The sequence below is a fragment of the Neopelma chrysocephalum genome, unplaced genomic scaffold (genome assembly GCF_003984885.1).
Source record: "Neopelma chrysocephalum unplaced genomic scaffold, ASM398488v2 Primary Assembly neopelma1_75, whole genome shotgun sequence".
Classification (NCBI taxonomy): domain Eukaryota; kingdom Metazoa; phylum Chordata; class Aves; order Passeriformes; family Pipridae; genus Neopelma; species Neopelma chrysocephalum.
In genome coordinates this window covers 2,912,463-2,930,047 of record NW_020897736.1, presented here as the reverse complement: position 1 = coordinate 2,930,047, position 17,585 = coordinate 2,912,463, and the positions used below count along the sequence as shown (strand labels likewise).

Below are 17,585 nucleotides of genomic sequence, written 5' to 3'. Positions count from 1 at the left end.
CTTTTTCCTCATCTGCCAGCTTTCTGTTCCCATGCCAATTAAAAAAAAAAAGGAGATGAAACTACCTGCTCTATTTTTAATCCTGTTTGTCTGTAGATAAACTGCATGTTAGATGATTAATAGATCTTTATCACTCCATAAAGTTTAGACTATAAAAAGCTTACCCCTCTCTTTTGACTGCTAAATAACTATGTGAGCCTTGCTGCTGTTACTTGAAATCTAAATTAAGACACAGCACTTCTGAGAGCATTTCTTAGTATTTCAAGAGGACCATGTGGCCTTCACAGAGCCAGAGGGGAGTTTGTCCTCTTGTGTGGCCTTTGAGAAGCTCGACTGCTTCCTTCTACTAGGAAGACAAACCATGGAGCCTGTCTGATTAAGAAAAAGCTGGGAATGGGTGCAGGCTGTGTTTGACCATTCCAAGGGCTGTACCCAGCAGTTTGCACGGGGGTTGTACCTTTAAACCCTAGTGACGCTAATTAAATTAGAATTTGCATATGATGAGTGTTTGGGGATTGTGGTGCCAGCGTGGCTCTTCACATTGACCCCTCTGTTCCAAGGGCAAATGTGATTTTGCCTTTTTTTTTTTTTTTCCCCTTTTTAACTAAGAGCATAGGTTGGAATGATATGGCATGTGAGCAGACATTACATAAAGCCTGAAAAAGCCTTAACCTCAAAGGTACTTGTCAACAGAGGCTGTAGCCTCTTCTGAACCAAGACCATGGATTTGGATTAAACTCGCAACTTCTGTCACTGAAAGGAGCAAATCTGAGCCTGGGCTTCTGTGCCTCCTCAAACTTTGTACACTGATCCAGTAGCCACCAAGTCCAGCTGGTAACTGATGGTTACCCACAAAGACAGTTATAAAAGCTGTTGCAATGTTGTATTTTATGGAAGCTATTAAATCTGTCATCTCACCCAGCCTGTATCTGAAAATGTTTATCTTCCATCACACACTCACCTTCAATTAATAATTCAGCGGTTGCAAAGACTTTTTAGCCTTTGTTCACCAGTTTTTCTTCTGATTTAAAATGATACATTAGCCTGGGTGCATTAAGTGGCTGATTCCAACCTCATGTATCTGTCCTACTCATGAGGCAGGAGCAGTGGTGGAGCTGGAGGGAGGGCTCTGCTGGGGATTAAAGCCAGAGTGGCAGGTCTGTTCCTCCAGCACTCCCAAAATCCAGGAAGGAAGAATCCAACTTCTGCAACTACTGTGTTAGTGTAATTACTAAAACAGAGAAGAGGGTATCTTCCTGCAGCCTCTTGTCATCTACTCAATATTCCCCATTCCTCCAATGTGTCCAGGGGTCCGACTCTGCTTTATGTACAAACGTTTGCAGCAAGTTATGGAGACCAGTTTTAAATGGTCTGTCTTCTGGGATGTTGGCAATGGTTGTGGAGAAGACCTGACAAGTGGTGTTTTCTGCAACGTATTAATAACACAAATCCTCTTGTAGAGATTGCAGCAAATAAAACCTTCATATCAATCAGCTAAAAATAATATCGGTGTTAACTCAGATTGTTTGCAAACTTGATCATGGAGGATTAGGCTAATGAAATGAAAGGAGGGGGGAATGCCTTTGCTTGAATAGGAAAAAATAGAAAATTTCTGATGAAGATTTTACCGTGGTGTGCTGAGAACTGATGTTACTGCATGAGTTTGGCATCTCCTAATGGTTGTACTTTGTGTACCCTGCTGAGCACTGAGCCGAATGCTTTTCTGTGGATTTATTCTGTTACAAACTATTTGTTATTTAGCCTCATGGCCACTTCTGGAGTCTGTGTCTGTATGTCTGATTAAATGGTTGCTTATTACCTTTTTAGAGCTATACAGGCAACAAGGCGATGCTCAGCCAGGGCTGCCACAGTAACACTCTTTCTCTAACAAGGAGGAGGGAGTTGTACACAACTAAAAAAACAATGCCAACCCCCCAAAACCCAGCATGTGAGAGGTGTGTTTATATTGAATTGGTGGATACAGTTGGGCAACCCTATATGCAACCAAGTGTAGTCAGGCTGCCTCTCCTGCCAGGGATGCCACCCACATCTGTCTGGGTTATGCCTGCATCAGCTGTTTCCTCCAGCCCTCCACCTCATGTTGCTGGGTGTTGCTGGGTGTTGCTGCTCTGCCTCCTGCAGCTCCCCCAGGTTCCCCCGGGGCTGAGGCTTTGCTCCTCACAACACCCCATCCTGCCGGCAGCTCCTCCTCAGGTCTCCTGAGCTTTGCCCATCCACAGACCCTGATGAGCCAAGGTAACACAACCAGCCTGGAGGTGAGTTAGCCCCCATTAAAGAAATGGTTTTGTAAATGTGTCTGTAGACAACAGCAATTCAGCAATTCCCTGCAAGGAACTGCCAGGCAAGACTCCTGCAGGCAGCTCTTTGCAGGAAGTGTAGAAGCTTGCTGGAAATATGCTGAAATCCAAGAAACACCACATGCAGACCTGGAGCACTGGCTGCTGGATCAATTTGTTCATTAGGTAATGGCTGCTTCTGAGAGTAGAAACAGAATTTAACTTGCAATAGTAAAAGCAGGATAATTTCTAGACTTCTCCAGGGACCAGTTTGCCCACTTTTATTCATGAGGTAATGAAAACAAACCTTCCCACTCTATAGTTCCTAATGCTCTTTCTTTATTGGTGGCCTATTTTTCTGCTTGAGGACAGGGAGGGACTGTTGAGTCACACACAATCTCGTGCCCTTCTCCTCCTCCTCCTCTCATTTAAATATTAATACGATGAATTATTACTAGAGTAACAGCTGTGCACTACTCATATCACAGCCACATAACCTTCCCCTCCTCATCGGAGCACAGCTATTCCTGACTCGTGCTTTCTGATTGACCTTCTCACTTCTTCTGGATGACTTTTGAAAAATTACTGTGGTAGTTCTGGTGTGGTATCATTAGGATAATTGTTTGTTCTGTTCTTTCTGCTTAAATATTAATGATACTGAGGAAGTCAAAAGATAGCTGCAGTAATGGTAAGTTAAATGTCTGTGTGTATTCTCCCCTGAGATCTGTTTGTTTAGAGAGAAAGAAGTATAAAGGATTAAGATCAACCTTTCTAACTAACACTTAGAAACATTTCTTTCTCTTTGAGAATTGCCAAAATAATAATGTCTTTTAGAGAAATAAAGTCATTGTATATTAGTCAGCTAGTGCCTCTAGATAATTCAGAGGAATACCTAACATTGTCCCTAGAACTATTAATGCACTGCATTCTCTGTAGATAAAGTATTATAAGAGAGACTGCTAATAGAACTGTGAGCCAACTCTGTATAGAATGTTGAAAATAAATATTTGGCACCAAAGAAAGACAGGGAGTGAATATGAAGGAAAGATAAAATACCATGAGTTAGCTCAATACAATTGGAAACACCGAGGTATTCCTGGGCAGATTTGGAAATGTTGGTAGATATTAATTTAAGTTTTGTGTGTAAAGGTCCTCCTCTGCTGAGCACCTTTTGCTTGGTTCTTGTGTTTGTGCATGTGTGTGTGTGGTTTACAAACCTACAGGTTTTTTTCTCCTTGAAAATGTCACTCCTTGCAGTACTCTGATGCTGCAGAAGGGTTTGTTGGTTTCTGCACCACTGTTGTGGAGAATGTAATGCCAGCAGGAGTGTAGAAATCAGGTTTACTGGACCTCATGTTCAGCATTGGATGAAACTTTTAACTCACTGCTCTTGTTACCTAAGGGAGAAAAAAATCTGAAATGCTCTTACAAAGACTTAAAAATTAAATGTTCATGTTTTCATTTGAAAGTTTTCATTTTAAAATTCTGTTTCAGTAAATAATTTTTCCTAAAGTCCCAACAAAATGCTTTCAAGTCGAATAAAATATTGTTTTATTGCTTAATTGGGTTTTTTTAGGAGCTCATAAATGCAAAGGGAAACGTAAAAAATTAATCCAAATTTATAAATGATGCCCTTCTTTTCCCACCCCTGCAGAAATCAGCAGAAACTTTTTTTTCTCCAATCAGCCTTACCAGTGACAAGAGAAAGGGAGGCAGGAGGGCTCTCCTGCCAGAGAACTCTTCCTGTTCAAAACCATTGCCTAAGACTGTGCCTGGTTAGGGGCTGGAGAGCAGAAAGACTGAAAAGAGAGTACTCCAAACTGTGTTTCTAACTCATTGGCCGATCTGATGTAATGCTAAAAGTAGTGCTGTAACTCCTTGAATAGTTTTTCCACTCTGCCTTTTTCTGAACAAGTATCTAGTGGAAACAAAGAGCCTGATCCTGATTGTTTGCAATTCCTGCTGCAGTCAACAAGAGTAAGGTCAAGGATTGAGACGTGCTCAGTACCACCTATATACATATATGTTTCTGGGGGGGGGTTCCCTTCATGTTCTGTTCCTCCTAAAGTTTGTGGGACTTGGAAATATTTTTTTTTGCCCCTCAGTTTACTGTTCACATCAGGGATTTCTTAATTCTCATGCAGGCTACTGCACCGCAAATTATTTGGCAAAAATGCTGCTTTTATAAAAAGCCGTGATAAACTTGTAGCATATGCCCCAGATAAAATCTCCTTCCAAACAGTCCCTCTAGATGATTATCTGCAGTGATTGCAAATGAACCTTGTAGCAATCTCATAACAACTGTCCTCGTGGACGGAAGAGAAACCTGCTGTCAGAACTACAAATAATTTACGTAACCCAATTTAAAGCTCTAACAAAATGTTCCCTGTTAAGAGGATTGTTATACTTAATGTGTGAGATGAAAATGCTTTCTGAAGGTCAGGAATGCACAGGAGATAGATTAGATCTCTCAAAAAGACAAAAAATAGTTTTTTACTAGAAGTTTTTCCTCTGTCAGACTTTCAACTTGGCATTCTCAGAAACTTATATAAGTGCAGCTTTATTCCTGCAAACGCTGTGTTTGCTCTGCAGAGGGAGAGGAGCCTCAGACCTTCAGCTCTGCACATGGAAAAATGTAACTGAAGGTATCAGACTGGGGACTCAGGTTGTTTTTTTGCCACCAGCAGCACAGCATAAATACAAGTTTGTTTTAAAGAACACAAGGGCAGGTTTGGGGACATATTTCCTAGACTGTGCCTGCCACAGCAGCCAGTGCTGTGCTGAGGGGCCCCAGGCAGTGTGTGCTCCTGCCACAGGTGAGACAGTCCCCCAGGGCCACGGGGCCGGACCGGGAGAGGTCCCACAGGTGACGGTGGTGAGGCAGTGGGTAGGCATTAACCCGTGGAGCAGGAGCTGTGGGACAGAGCTGTCTCTCTCTTTGGGGTCTTCTGCTCGTGCCCAAACCTGCTGCTGAATGACAGAGGGGTGGGACAGACTCTGCTGAGGCTGGAGATGGGGGCCCCGAGAAGTGCATCAAACCCAGGCAAGGCATCGTGGCAAGGAGTCTGTGCACTCCTGGTGTTCAGGGACCTTCTGCTCAGCTGGGATTTAATGTAAAACTGTCAAACAGCCACAAAAACCTGAATTTGACACACTGGAAAACAGCTTTGCAAGATCTGGCCTTTCATAATAGGATCTAGGGAGTGCAGCAGGACTTGGAATGCTTTTCACACAACATACAGTGGAAAGAAAAAGAAATTACAGCCTCTGTAACCATAAGAAAGCTGGGCTAATGTTGCCATTCTCCTCATCCCTTGCACACAGTTGCATGTGGTTTCCATCTCTCCAACCAGCCAAACCCTGAGATTACAGAGAAGCTGATGATGGAGATTATATAAATACTTAGCTCCTCATCTCCTTCACTGTTGCATTCCCCTAACACTTGGGGTTTCTCCCTGTAACTCTGACTCCTGGCTGCCCTACAGCCCTACAGCAGCTGCAGTGAGGAGGTGCAGGGTCTGCACCCAGGACTCTGGGGAAGCAGCAGGGTTTGGGTGGCAGGAGAGGCTGTGTGACCACATGTTGGAGCAAAATAATAGGAAAAAAATTTGTCCTGGAGAGTGAGATATTTTCTTACAGCCTGCTGCTTTGCACTGCTGAGGTCCTTTTCCCCAAAGAGATTTGTGAAGGGGAAGAGAAGCTTGAATAGAGTGTTCTGCATCCCAGCAGTGAGTGCCCCGCGTTCCCTGGCAACCTGTGCTCCCCCACAGGTGAGAGCTGGTGTCTCTCACCACCCCAGGGCACTGACAGGGACATTTCTTCCTCAGAAAGTCTCTGGGCCACTTTTTTTTTTTTTTTCCCAGAAGAGGAGAGCATTCCTGGAATCCAGAGTCAAAGATGCATGCTTTATCTTCGTGGAAAATCTCTTAATGTCTATGAACTGGAGACCTCAGGTTTTGCAGACTGAGAGATCTGTTAGCAGATAAATTCCCATGCTGTGAGTCCTGGGTGTGCTCCAGCCCAGACAACTCCTGAACAGAAATTTTCCTGTGACTGCATCCACAGGCTGCTGCAGGCTGTGTTGGGATTGGGCACTTTAATTGAATATAAGTGGACTGTTCCTCCCATGCACTGCATTTAGTGGCTCCAGCAGGAGCTACTTGACTCATGAGGGGAAGAAACAAGGACCAAATAGGCAGGGAATTTTTAAGAAATAGGTTGGGAGAAAAAGCTTGTAAAAATGAGATTTTAATTGGACAGGAGAAAAGAAAATAGAAACCAGGAAATTGGGAAGAGACTTGGAGACACTAGATGGGCAGCTGAGAGGGAGTGGAGAGACTGGCATGGAGGGTGTGCAAACACAGCTACTCAGGGGCTTCTGGTGCTGGAGAAAATCAGAACTGCCTGGACAAAGCCTAGAATAACTTGCAAATATCAAGAATTCAGAGCTTTGGAGGTATGTACTTAGTGCCAGGACCAAGCACTTTGAAAAGTGGGTTGAAAAGCTGAACAGTGGAATAAGTACCAATCCCTTGCAAAATTCAGTTCTAGTAATCTTGAACTGTGCATCTGCTATTCAGGGCTACTGTGAGCTTGATCTTTGTGACTCAGTTCAGGACAGTGCAAATTATAATATTCTTGCAGATTGTAAAAATTCACTTAATGGTTATTTGCAGAGCCCTTGAACCCTGGTGATTCTGTCCTCAGACTGGGGCAATATGTGATGAATAAGACATAGGGCAGGACACTGATTTTGTTTTTCTTGGTTTCCATTTGCTGGTAATCAGGTGAGCACTGTCTTATGCAATGAATGAAGCAGAGCAGTGAGCACTTGTGAGGAGAAAAAGGAATATCTGCTCATGCAGTAAAGCTGTATCAGAGCAGATAGAGCTTGTTCTGGTTACTGTGATTGTCATGTCACACAGAGTTCCCTTCCAAGGTCAGAGAACTTTACGAGCTGCCATGAAGGCCCATATTCCCATGTTCTCCTGCTATCTGAAACATTACAGCAATCAGAAATAAATCTCCTTGTTCCTCTGTGTGAAAAGGTTCAAAAGTTTCCATTACTGCCCTGCAGTTTCCCTTGATTTCAGCAGTTACCGCAGCTTCTTTGTTGAAATTTTCCTAGATGACAGCAGCCTGTTCAAGCCCTGCCACTGATTCCCTGCAGCCTAGCAGTGGTTACACTGGTATTGTTTACTAACAAACATCTTTGGACCTGGGATGATAAACATGGGGTACAGGGTAGTACTTTGATCGCAAATTGTACACGCAGTCCTTGAATCAATTTTACTACAAGCAAATGAATTGCCTTAATTATTTAAACAGGGATATTATCACAAGCCATAATAATCTCTCTTTGCTCTGTACTTCTAGGAAGTATCTAGATAGTCCATGCAGTTGTGGAAATACCAGCTTGGGTAGTCTGTCAGGAGAAAATAAACAGCTGACATCTCAAAACCTTTGCTGGGTTGAGTGGAAAATCACCACCTTGGTTTTGATGAATATTGTGCTGTTTTATGAACTCTTTGTGAAGCATCTCTGACAGACAGGTTTGAGAGTGTTGTCTTCCTTGAAGTTGCCCTCGGAGCAGGATGGTTTGGGCAGTGGTAACGAGACTCTTAGTCCAGCCCTGGCAGGATGGTTCAACTCTGAAAGCAAGGGCTGATACTTGTGTCCATCCTTGATTTCTGGGATATCCCTTTTCCAACACAGTGTGTAATTAGAGGGGCTATCCTGGAAAAGTTAACACCAAGAAAAAGATGAGAGGTTTGTAAGCTGCAGTCTTATCCCTCTGGGCCTGCTTTGTCAATGAAGTGAGAACTCCCTGACCTTGTCACAAATGGTCTCCCACTACTGAACACGAGTGAAAGGATTTGTGCACCCAACCTCTGTGATAATGGATGCAAGGGAGCAGAAGAAGGTCTTTCAGCTGGTTTGTCGTGCTGTGAGCTCCTGGGGACATCAGATTACAGGTAAGAAGCATGTAACAGCTCTTGCTGCCATCCAGGGCAGTGCTGGAGTAGCTCGTGGAGCACACGTGAACACTATCACCCCTTTGGAGTCTGCTGAATTGCAGCAATCATGAGAACTAAGTATAGCAATTAGAGCTGGTCCAAAGGTTGGAACTCATCTTCTTTGAGTCATCTTGATTACTTTTGTTTTGGGAGTGTCCAGATTAAACAATAAGAAGAAATATGAGATAATGGTTAGCAACTTTTTGTGTTTACTAAAATAGGTTTATCGGGAATTGGTTTTATTTTAATTGAGGCTTAAATGGTTCTCCAGTGTTTCATAAAACACAAAGAACAAAACATTCTCTTGTAAAAAAATATGGCTTTAGATGTATATGGTATCTCTGAAGTTTTCATTTAACAGGTTTTGACTGTTAAAATTTGCAGATGAAGACTGTTTAAAGATGCTTGAGATAAAAAAATGCTGACGCACTAAAAACCAGAGGATTTCTCTACCTCCTTGTCTTTCTTAATTTCAGCTCAATTGCAGAGTAAATCTTGCAATTTAGATCATGAAAGAACCTCTAGGTATAACTATACAGTGAAATGTTTACCTGTATGAGATGAGTTTCTGGGTATAGGATTGCTTCTCATTGATTCCTCAGCACTGGGGTGTCCCATGGAGGTATTTCTGAGAATTGGTTTGCACAAGCTCTGTACAGGGACAACGTGTCCCTGTGGAGAAGGCTCTCCAGTGGTGAAGTAGGCATGTGAGATACGTTTCCTCCCAGGTTACAAAGCAAAAAAAGATATACAAGATCTCTTTCCAAGTGCAGCAAAGAATGAAATCTGGGTTTACAATTCTAGGGGGTTTTATGTTTGTGGTCCTTAAGGTCAGTTGGACCAGCTGGCACTGGAGCTCTCACTGAGCTCTGCAAAGCTGACAGCCTTGTCCACTTTCTCTCACACCCTCCTCTCCTGCACACACACAGTTATGTGAACACCCACTAGCAAGTGGGTTTGTTTTTCTGTCCTGCAGTGTAGGGATGGATATATTCCATTTCCATTTGCATAGCCTTTAACTGAAAAAGTTTGGGATGGCCCAGTTTCAGCACTGTTGTACCTCTAAGAGAGGTAATAAATCTTAAATTTCCAAAATAACAAAATAACAAAGATTCAGTTGGATTTAATGTCTTTAATGGAAAAAAAAACTTGAGTTTGTTCCTCAGGCTTACAGAAATGCAGATCATGGCTAAAATCAGTTACTCAGTACAAAAGCTAAAAAAATGTGTCATGTATTATTTATTCCTTTCCTAGGTAGGAGTGCTTCTAAGGTCTTCTGTCTGTCAAAGGAACAGATAACTCCAAAATCCTGGGTAGCAACCATCCACTATGAAAGTAGGATGCCCCTGAGGTATGGTCGTGAGAGGGATCAAATATGCCATCCTCTCTTAAAGTAAAACCTCAGCAGAAGTCTCAGGCAGCCTGGCTCTGGGGGAGAAAGTACTGTGGGGGCTTATGGCAATGCCCTTGTGCAGACAGGTTGTGTGGTTACCTGCTGATGCACTTCGAGTGCCCAGTGAAGAAGGGAGACTGGTCTGTACTTGCCTTGAGGCCCCCACAATGCTTAACTGTAGTGTGGGAATGCAGAGGGCTTAAAATGCATCACTCCCTAGACTGACTGACTGACTGAAAAAGCACATCTGCTGGGAAGGTACACTGCCTGCTTCTCACTCATGTTGATGGTTCTCCATGTTCACCACGATGCTCAGTCACCCGCGGTGTCAGAGCGTGGCAAGGAGTGGGCTGAGAGGGGATTCCTGCTGTCAGGAAAAGCCACAGCCTGGTAGTGGAGGGGAAGGCTGGAGCCACTGAGTTAAGGTTACATCTGTTCAAAGTTTTGCCACAGACTTAAGAATGCTGAGAGTTTACCCCTATCCCAAATAAAACATTTATTAAGGGTTAAGTTACTGTGCTTTATCTTGAGGGAGGCTGATGGAAACAAAATGAGACAGGGAGTTAAATGTTCCATTCTGTATTGCTGTTGCAAAGAGTAACAGAGAGTTCTTGGGATGAGATGAAGAGACACAGCTTAACCTCTAGGCATCTATTATTGGAGCCCATTTAAAGCACTTTAAGTTGGAAAAGCCTTTGCTGGAGATGATGGGAAGTGCCAGGGTAGGAAGATGATCCTAGTGTTTGGCATCAGTCAGAGCTTGGAGAATCTCCAGTGTGTGTGTTGGCATTTATAGCATGTTAGGAAAGTGTCTTCACTCCTCAAGAGTAAAAGACAAAGCGAGTTTAGACAATTCTGGTCAGTTTTTCCTCTTCAAAGGAAAAAATAATTTCTTGTTTTTCATTGTAGTGCAGTTGCAAGCAAATAGTTTTTGCTTGAGCTGCAATAAGAGATCTTGTGTTTCATAAGCAAATGGTGCTTCTGTGCATTAATTTTTTCCCCCTGTGTAGTAGTCAATGGTGCAATTCCCTCTTTCCTCAGCACTTCAAACAGTTGTCCTCTTTAGAATGGCCTGAGATCTTGCATCATTTCCTGTCATCTCTCCAAAGCTATTTGTAAGACGTCTGCTGATCCTGGCACATAAGCAAAATCCAGTTTTCATGAGAAAACAAATAGTTTTGAAATGTAATTCCTCCCAGCAAGTGTCTCAAAGCTACTGAGAAAACCTGAAACAACCCTGAAAATCTTAATGAAAGCTAGGACATAATGGTGTTGGGGAATACGGGGAATTGAACAGTCCCTTATATTTTTAGTGGAAATCTTTGGAAATAGATGGTGCAACATGAGCTAAGAAAAAGTTACAGAGTATTAAGGAAGAGGAGGTGTTTCCAAAATATATTTGTTAGCAAAATAAAAACTTTGGGTTTTGATGTCTGAAGATACAACAAAAGTGACTCAGGGTAGCTTTTGCAATACTGAGTATTTGCCATATAATTTGATCATAGATGTTCTATAAAATCCCTACTTTTTGGTATTTCTTAGGTTTTCCATCTCTTTGGCTTCAGGAGACTGACTGGGGTAGGAGTCTGGCAGGGACAGTTGCAGTCATTAGGTGAAGCAGTGTGCTTCCAGTCAATCTGCTGGTTTTGATAAGTGCTATTTTGGGAATCCTGAAAAAGCATTTTGGCCACAGACGAAACACACCCTGAGCAACAGCACTCACATCAGCTTCCCACAGGCCTGCCCTGACCCTGCTGGCACTGGGCTTCTTGGCTCTTTAGCTATTCAATATCCTGCTTGCTTCCGAAACCCCGGCATCCGTGAGCTCAGGACATTTGGAGACCACCGTGTCTTGAATCGGAGGGTGGCCTTGGCCTGAGCAGCCACGAAGACACAGTTTCTTAACATATCTCCCAGTGCAGCTTGTTTCATCAAACCACCATAAGAGGTACCAGAGTGCCACAGGTTCCCTGGGCAGGACTGGAGTCCGTGCCTCACTCACAAAGGCCTCTACAGGGTACAAATCTAAGTAGTAGCAGAGGTCTGAGACTCTTCCACTACAACCAGTTGGTATTGCTTTTCCAGCCTCCAAGTTTCTTGTGGCAGTAATGGATCATCTTCTTGATGGCTGACTAAGATTCCCTTCTGGCCATGCCATTTGTCTGTAGTTTATTGCAAAATAATATGTGAAAGTGTTTGAAAGGCTTAAACTCACTGCACCTCCCTTGTCTCCTTGTAAGCTTGTAGAAAACATTTGTTGCTACTTGAGATGTAAAAGTTGTGCAGGTTGAGGCTGCTAAAGCAGCTGGTACCCATGTATTTGTGTTGAGTTTTGCCCCCTGTAAATTTATTTCAAGAGGATTCTGGTGTGGGTGCAAATATTAGTGAATGTTCATCTGATTTTTTTTTTCCCTGTAAATTACAAGCTCTGCAGCACCAGCTATATTTACAATTGCACAGCAGAGGCTTTATTTCTGTAATGCAATAGGAATCAAAATGCTGCATGTAGGAAGGTTTACCATGCTACAGGAATGAACAAGAAGAATTCTGCATAGCAATATGTATAGACCTGCAATTAAATGCAGTAGTTCCACAAAAACATAAAATTGTTCTACATAAATCCATCATCAGGCCTTTATAACCTCTGCCCAAGAGCTGAAGTATTTTCCAGTAGGGATATAAAACCAAATGCATTTTTTGCTGAGAGCACCCAGTCCTGCTTCCAGGACATCGCTCCACATTGGAGTACTCAAGGTATTAGAGATATTTAAATAATATCTGCTGCCTTACAACTCTAGCAGCACTGCAGCTGATGTGATAACCAGCACAGGGGCCTTTTAACAATTGCTCTTGTGCCACTTCAACTGGCAGATGTGTTCTCCTAACTACTTCACTTGAGGTTTTGGAGGTGAGGGTGAGAGTGGTGCCTTCCTGCAGGTCTAAACAGGGGAGAAATGTCGCACACAGAATTCTCTTGCACCTGAAGTGTTGAGACAAAAACATTTGGTGCTTCTTGTTTCTACTTCATCCCACACTTTGCCTTGCCCTCTGCTGTAGAATATTTTTCAGCTGTAGATTCATCCACTGACTGGATCACTGCTTGATTCCAGCACACCTCCCATGTACCATGCTGGAAAATTACAAGCCACTTGTGTCACTCGGGGAACCCAAGTGTGAAACTGTTGGTATTAGTCCTTCTTTAAAAAATTAAACCTAACACATCCTGCCTTGATTTCCTACCTTAGTAAATTTCTCTACATGTTTGCTATTCTGTGCATGAAATACTGATAGCTGTCTGTGCAAGGAACTAATGAGGAATCAATGAAAGGCTGAGAATCTGGGAGAGCTCCAGCCCTGCAAGTCAATGACACTCACAGAGGGCTGACGCTTTCAGTGATGACCCAGCTACAAGGCAAGTTTTCTAAGCTTTCCTGTTCTCCCAGCATTGACACGGCTTTGCCAACTCCTACTTTAGGCAGATGCTCTCTCCCCTGTGCTAAGAGTTGTTTTAAACATAGAAAAAGTAGGCAATGGAATTGCCTGACTTAATAAAACTGTGTGATATTAAGCAGGGAGCCTGCATGCAGCTAGCTGTACCTAAGTGTCCTAGATTGCTGATGATCTACCAAGGGGGAAGAATGACTTGTTCTGTTTCAAGTGTTTAATGACTTTTTGTCCTCCAGAATTTCCAAAGTATGTCACATAACCCATTTATTTCTAACCTCAAAGCTGAACATCATCTTTGACTTCCTTCTTCCACCTCCATTTGCCCTTTGTACTCAGCAGCCTTTGGTTTGAATTGGTCTGTTAATGGTCTGTTCTTTCCCAGTCTGTCTATTGATTCACATAGGGCTGAAGATCTTAGGGTTTGCTTTTTTCCTTTCTTCCAAGTTCTCTAATACTGCCATAGTTTCTTTCCTGATTAGAATGTAGACAGTATAAATCTTGCTCTAGCAAAGTCAGCCCCATCCACTGAGTGCAAATGAAGTGATAGCATGCTGTCTGTGCCCAGGTAGCTGTGGCTACTGCCAAGTAGACTTTAACTAAAACAGGATTTTGATGCAAACAGTTCTTGAAAGTTTTTAAGATGGCAGGTAGTTACCTGATAATAATGCTGATGTAAAGTATATTTTAAGATTTATTGGGAAAACTTTAAAGTCTGCAAATCCAGAGAGCGCTCATTAGAAAAATATGTTTGTGTTAGAAAGAAAAAATAAAAAAAACCCTGTGTCTAGTATAGGAAGGTACAGTCTGACCTTTTCCAGGAAATGGAGGTGCCCAAGAAGTGAAGATACCTGAGCTGTCAGGTTGCCAGTGGAACTCATATTTATCTGAGCTCTTTGTGCTGAATGTCAGCACTATGAAATTGTAAGCTGGGAGAACAAGTGATTTGTAAAGACTTTGCTTAACACCTGCAGGGAACTAGGCTGATTGGAGGAGGCAGCAGTTAACAGAGATGCGGACTATTAAAAACTCTTGGGATCTGTGCTAGGAAAACCGAATCCTACTTCGGGGCCCAGTGTACAGCTAAGCAGGAACAGGCCAAGGAGGCAGCAGAAACTGAGTGTTTCTTGGACCTCTCCCCATCCCCTTTTAACAAGTGGATTTTTTTCTCTAAACTCATCCCTATCCCCATGCAAAATCAATTTTAGACATCGGTAAGAAACCTGGTCAGTCCTTAAAAGTGTATCCTAGGACAGATTTCCCTTCCTCTCGGAGGATGTGTAAGTTGAGCAGGAATGGCCTGGTGGCACCCATGTACTGGCTGCTGTCAGAGGCTTCCCCTGTGTGTCCTGGCAAATTCAGCTGCCCAGGGAACTGATCCTGCAGACAGGCCAAGAGCCAGGTAACACCGTTGACACCTTAATCATCACTGGTGGTGGAGGCTGCCTGCTGTGAGATACACAGCAAAGTTCAGAGCCTCCTCTGAAAACACTTGGAATCATTAGAAAGGGCTGCATAATGCCATAAAACAAAGATTTCCTGCAGAAAAGCCCAGTGAAGCAGTGAAACTGAGACAAAAGCCTGAAGCTGCCAAGTTACCTTGGGCAACCTTTTCAAACCGTTTCCAAATCTTTCTTCCCTTGCCAATCATAATGGGTGTGGACACTTAAAAATACTTCATTCCCTTTTATGCCACAAGGAACAATTCACACACAGGACTGAAATATTACACTGGAAATTTACTGTTTGATCTTTTTGAACTTGGATATAATAAATGAATAATTCCTTCGGTTCTAATTATTTTTTAATTGCTGGTGTTTATGAGCTTTGAAATGCAGTTCTTTTTTTACTCTGCGTTTCAGTGACAGTTAATATCTGCAAGTGTTTTAGAATGGGTTCGTATCATATAGCATGTAATAAAACATATCATCTACGTGCTATGAAAATGCACTCTTGTGAGGAATATTGAAAAAATTTGTCACAGTAGTATTTGTCACAGTAATATCCTAATCAATAGGATATTAAAAATCTGAGAACAGATTAACAATTTGCTGGATTAGATGGTTATACATTGCCATGAGACACACAGATTCTCAGCAACTCTCATGTGTACTATAATTCTATAAAAAATGAGACTGAAGTAACCTTCCTGCACCATACCCTTCCTTGTCAAATGATTTTCCTCTAGATTGAAGCATTTCATTCACTAGATCCTACCATAGACTGCACTCTTGGAATTGCAGAAAAGAATTTGGAGGGGGAGGAGAAAGTAGCTCTTGATTTATGAATTAGGAACCCAGAAAATGGTGGCACGTCTGGACTCTGTGAGATTTATCAGAGAGCATGTGCTACCCAGGTGAGGTGGCTTGCTGCTTACTTCAAGCCGCCTCTGTGTTTGCTAAACTACTTTTCAAACAGTCTGAGCTACTGCAGAGCAAACTTCATGGATGTGCAACTTCTCCACCTGACTGAAATGCCACTGTGGGTGTTGGCATATAGTCCCAATGGGTATGATGAGCTCTCCAGGTGCTGTTTCAAGGATGTAATGTAACATTTTTCTTACTGCAGCATCCTAGAATCCGAGGATCAGCTTGCTCTTTTGTTTCTCATAATGAAAATACTTTGGATGGATGGAGGGATTCTTTAATTAACTAAATAGCTCTGGATTTAGACATGCAACCCCTGCTGCTCCTGCCTTTTTTTAACCCCCAAATCTCTTCCTTTAGTTCAAAAAACTCCTCTGTGGCTTGGCTCTGGTTGTTGTCCTAACATCACCTCTTCCAAATATGCACTACTGCAGTTTTTTTTCTTTATAGAGTGTATTTAAATACAGGCCTTCTGGAGCACACAGTGCTGTAATCTTCCAGCTCTGTTTTGCTGGGTGGGCAGAAGAACTGCAGCTTTGTTACTGACTTTTCTGCACTGTTGGCAGCATGGTGAGCTGCCTACCAATTAGCAAACATTGTAATGTAAAGTGTCAGTTTGGTTACTGACTTCTGTATGTTTGCTATTAGTACAGTTCGGCACTACCCAATGCCTGGCTCACCTCTCCTGCCAGTGGGGTCAATAGCAGAGTGAGCAATGCATCTGGCTAATTGAAACAGTTAATGTTTGGCTGCATAATTGAAGAGAGTTTAAAAGTTATTTAAATAACTTTAGAGAAGCTGAGTAGGGAGCTCCTTGGATGTTGATGTATGACTTGTTTGTTTTTAAAAAATGAAGTTACATGATTTAAAAGTGCAAGGGTCAATTGGATGCTTCTGTCCAGATGGCAGCAGAGCAAGCTGTAGAGCCCTATTGCATGTGAGTAACTTCTGTCCTAGTACTAGCTAAAAATAACCTCTGTTTAACCAGCAAAAATTAATATTAATTATCACCTTTTGAGTCATCCAGGCTTATAAGAGATGTAGGAAAACTGCACCTTATCTTGACAGTTGTACCGAAACTGGGTTAGTAGAAGCGTAAGGCTCTTCTGATAACCTAGAGGCCTGGTGTTTTCATACCTTTCTGTCCCCACTAAGACTGCTGCATAAAAGTCTCGGGGGTAAAAAATGTAAAGTTTTCACTATTTTTCTTTATTTTGTTGCATTAGTTGTGATTTGGGGGGAAAAGCAGGCTCTTGCTGCCTCTGCCTATGACAGTTAAGGGAGGTGTAATATCAAGGCAGAAGTCCTTTCTGGCATGTACAGAGGTGACAGCAATGGCAAGGCGTTTGTAGATGTTCGTGAGGAGAACATTCAGGTCCACCATGGCACTCGGACTGCAGAACATCAGAGCCGAAGTGTCACCTCCGTTGAAGGGAACCCTGCCTGCGTTGTGCTTCCAGCTGTGTTTGTTTCTGTCCCATGAGGGACGTTTGGTGACGGGGCAGTTGAACTGGTCCCACACAGGCTGTCGCTGCCGGACCCCCGCACGGTGACAGCTGCAGGGACAGCGCTCCGGGGCCACCGCTGCGGGCACACCCGAGCCCCGCACACCGCTCCCCCTGGCCCCTCTCTCTCTGATGTGTTTGACCCCGCTGGGCCTCGCCGGCGCTGAATTCCTCAGGCTCACTGGGCACACTGGGAGCGCCGCGTCTTCGGGCCGCAGGCGAGGCGGTGAGGCGGCCGGGACGGGGGGTCGGCAGCTCCCGGGGGCTCGCGGCGCTTCCCCCGCACGGAACGGCCCGGGCGGTGCTTCCCCGCCGCCCGTCCCCGAGGGCCGCCCGGGGCCGCCCCCGGCGGGCGGAGCCGCCGCCGCGCCGCCCCTCCCTGCCCTCCGCGCCGGGTTACATGGCGGCGGCTGCGGCAGCGGCAACTGCGGCGAGGCGGGCGGGCTCCGGGCGGGAGCCGGTGGCGGGGCCGCGGGGCTCGGCCGTGTGAGCAGCGCAGCCCCCGATGAGCCTGGGAAGGCCCGTGAGTGTGCGGGGGGGGGGGGGGGGGGGGGGGGGGGGGG

The 17,585-nt window shown here is 43.9% G+C and overlaps 1 protein-coding gene across 2 annotated transcripts in view; it reads left to right on the top strand.

The window, feature by feature from the left end:
- The first annotated feature begins 2,782 nt into the window (after positions 1–2,782).
- The window catches only part of MAPK6 (mitogen-activated protein kinase 6), a 33,740-nt gene continuing 18,937 nt past the window's right edge, over positions 2,783–17,585 (top strand). The window contains exon 1 of one of the 2 annotated variants that reach the window (XM_027688136.1): positions 2,783–2,985. The gene's annotated coding sequence lies outside the window, so the exon portion shown is untranslated. Of the gene's footprint in view, positions 2,986–17,436; positions 17,546–17,585 lie in introns of those variants that run through there. The other variant, XM_027688135.1, reaches the window with a different exon arrangement.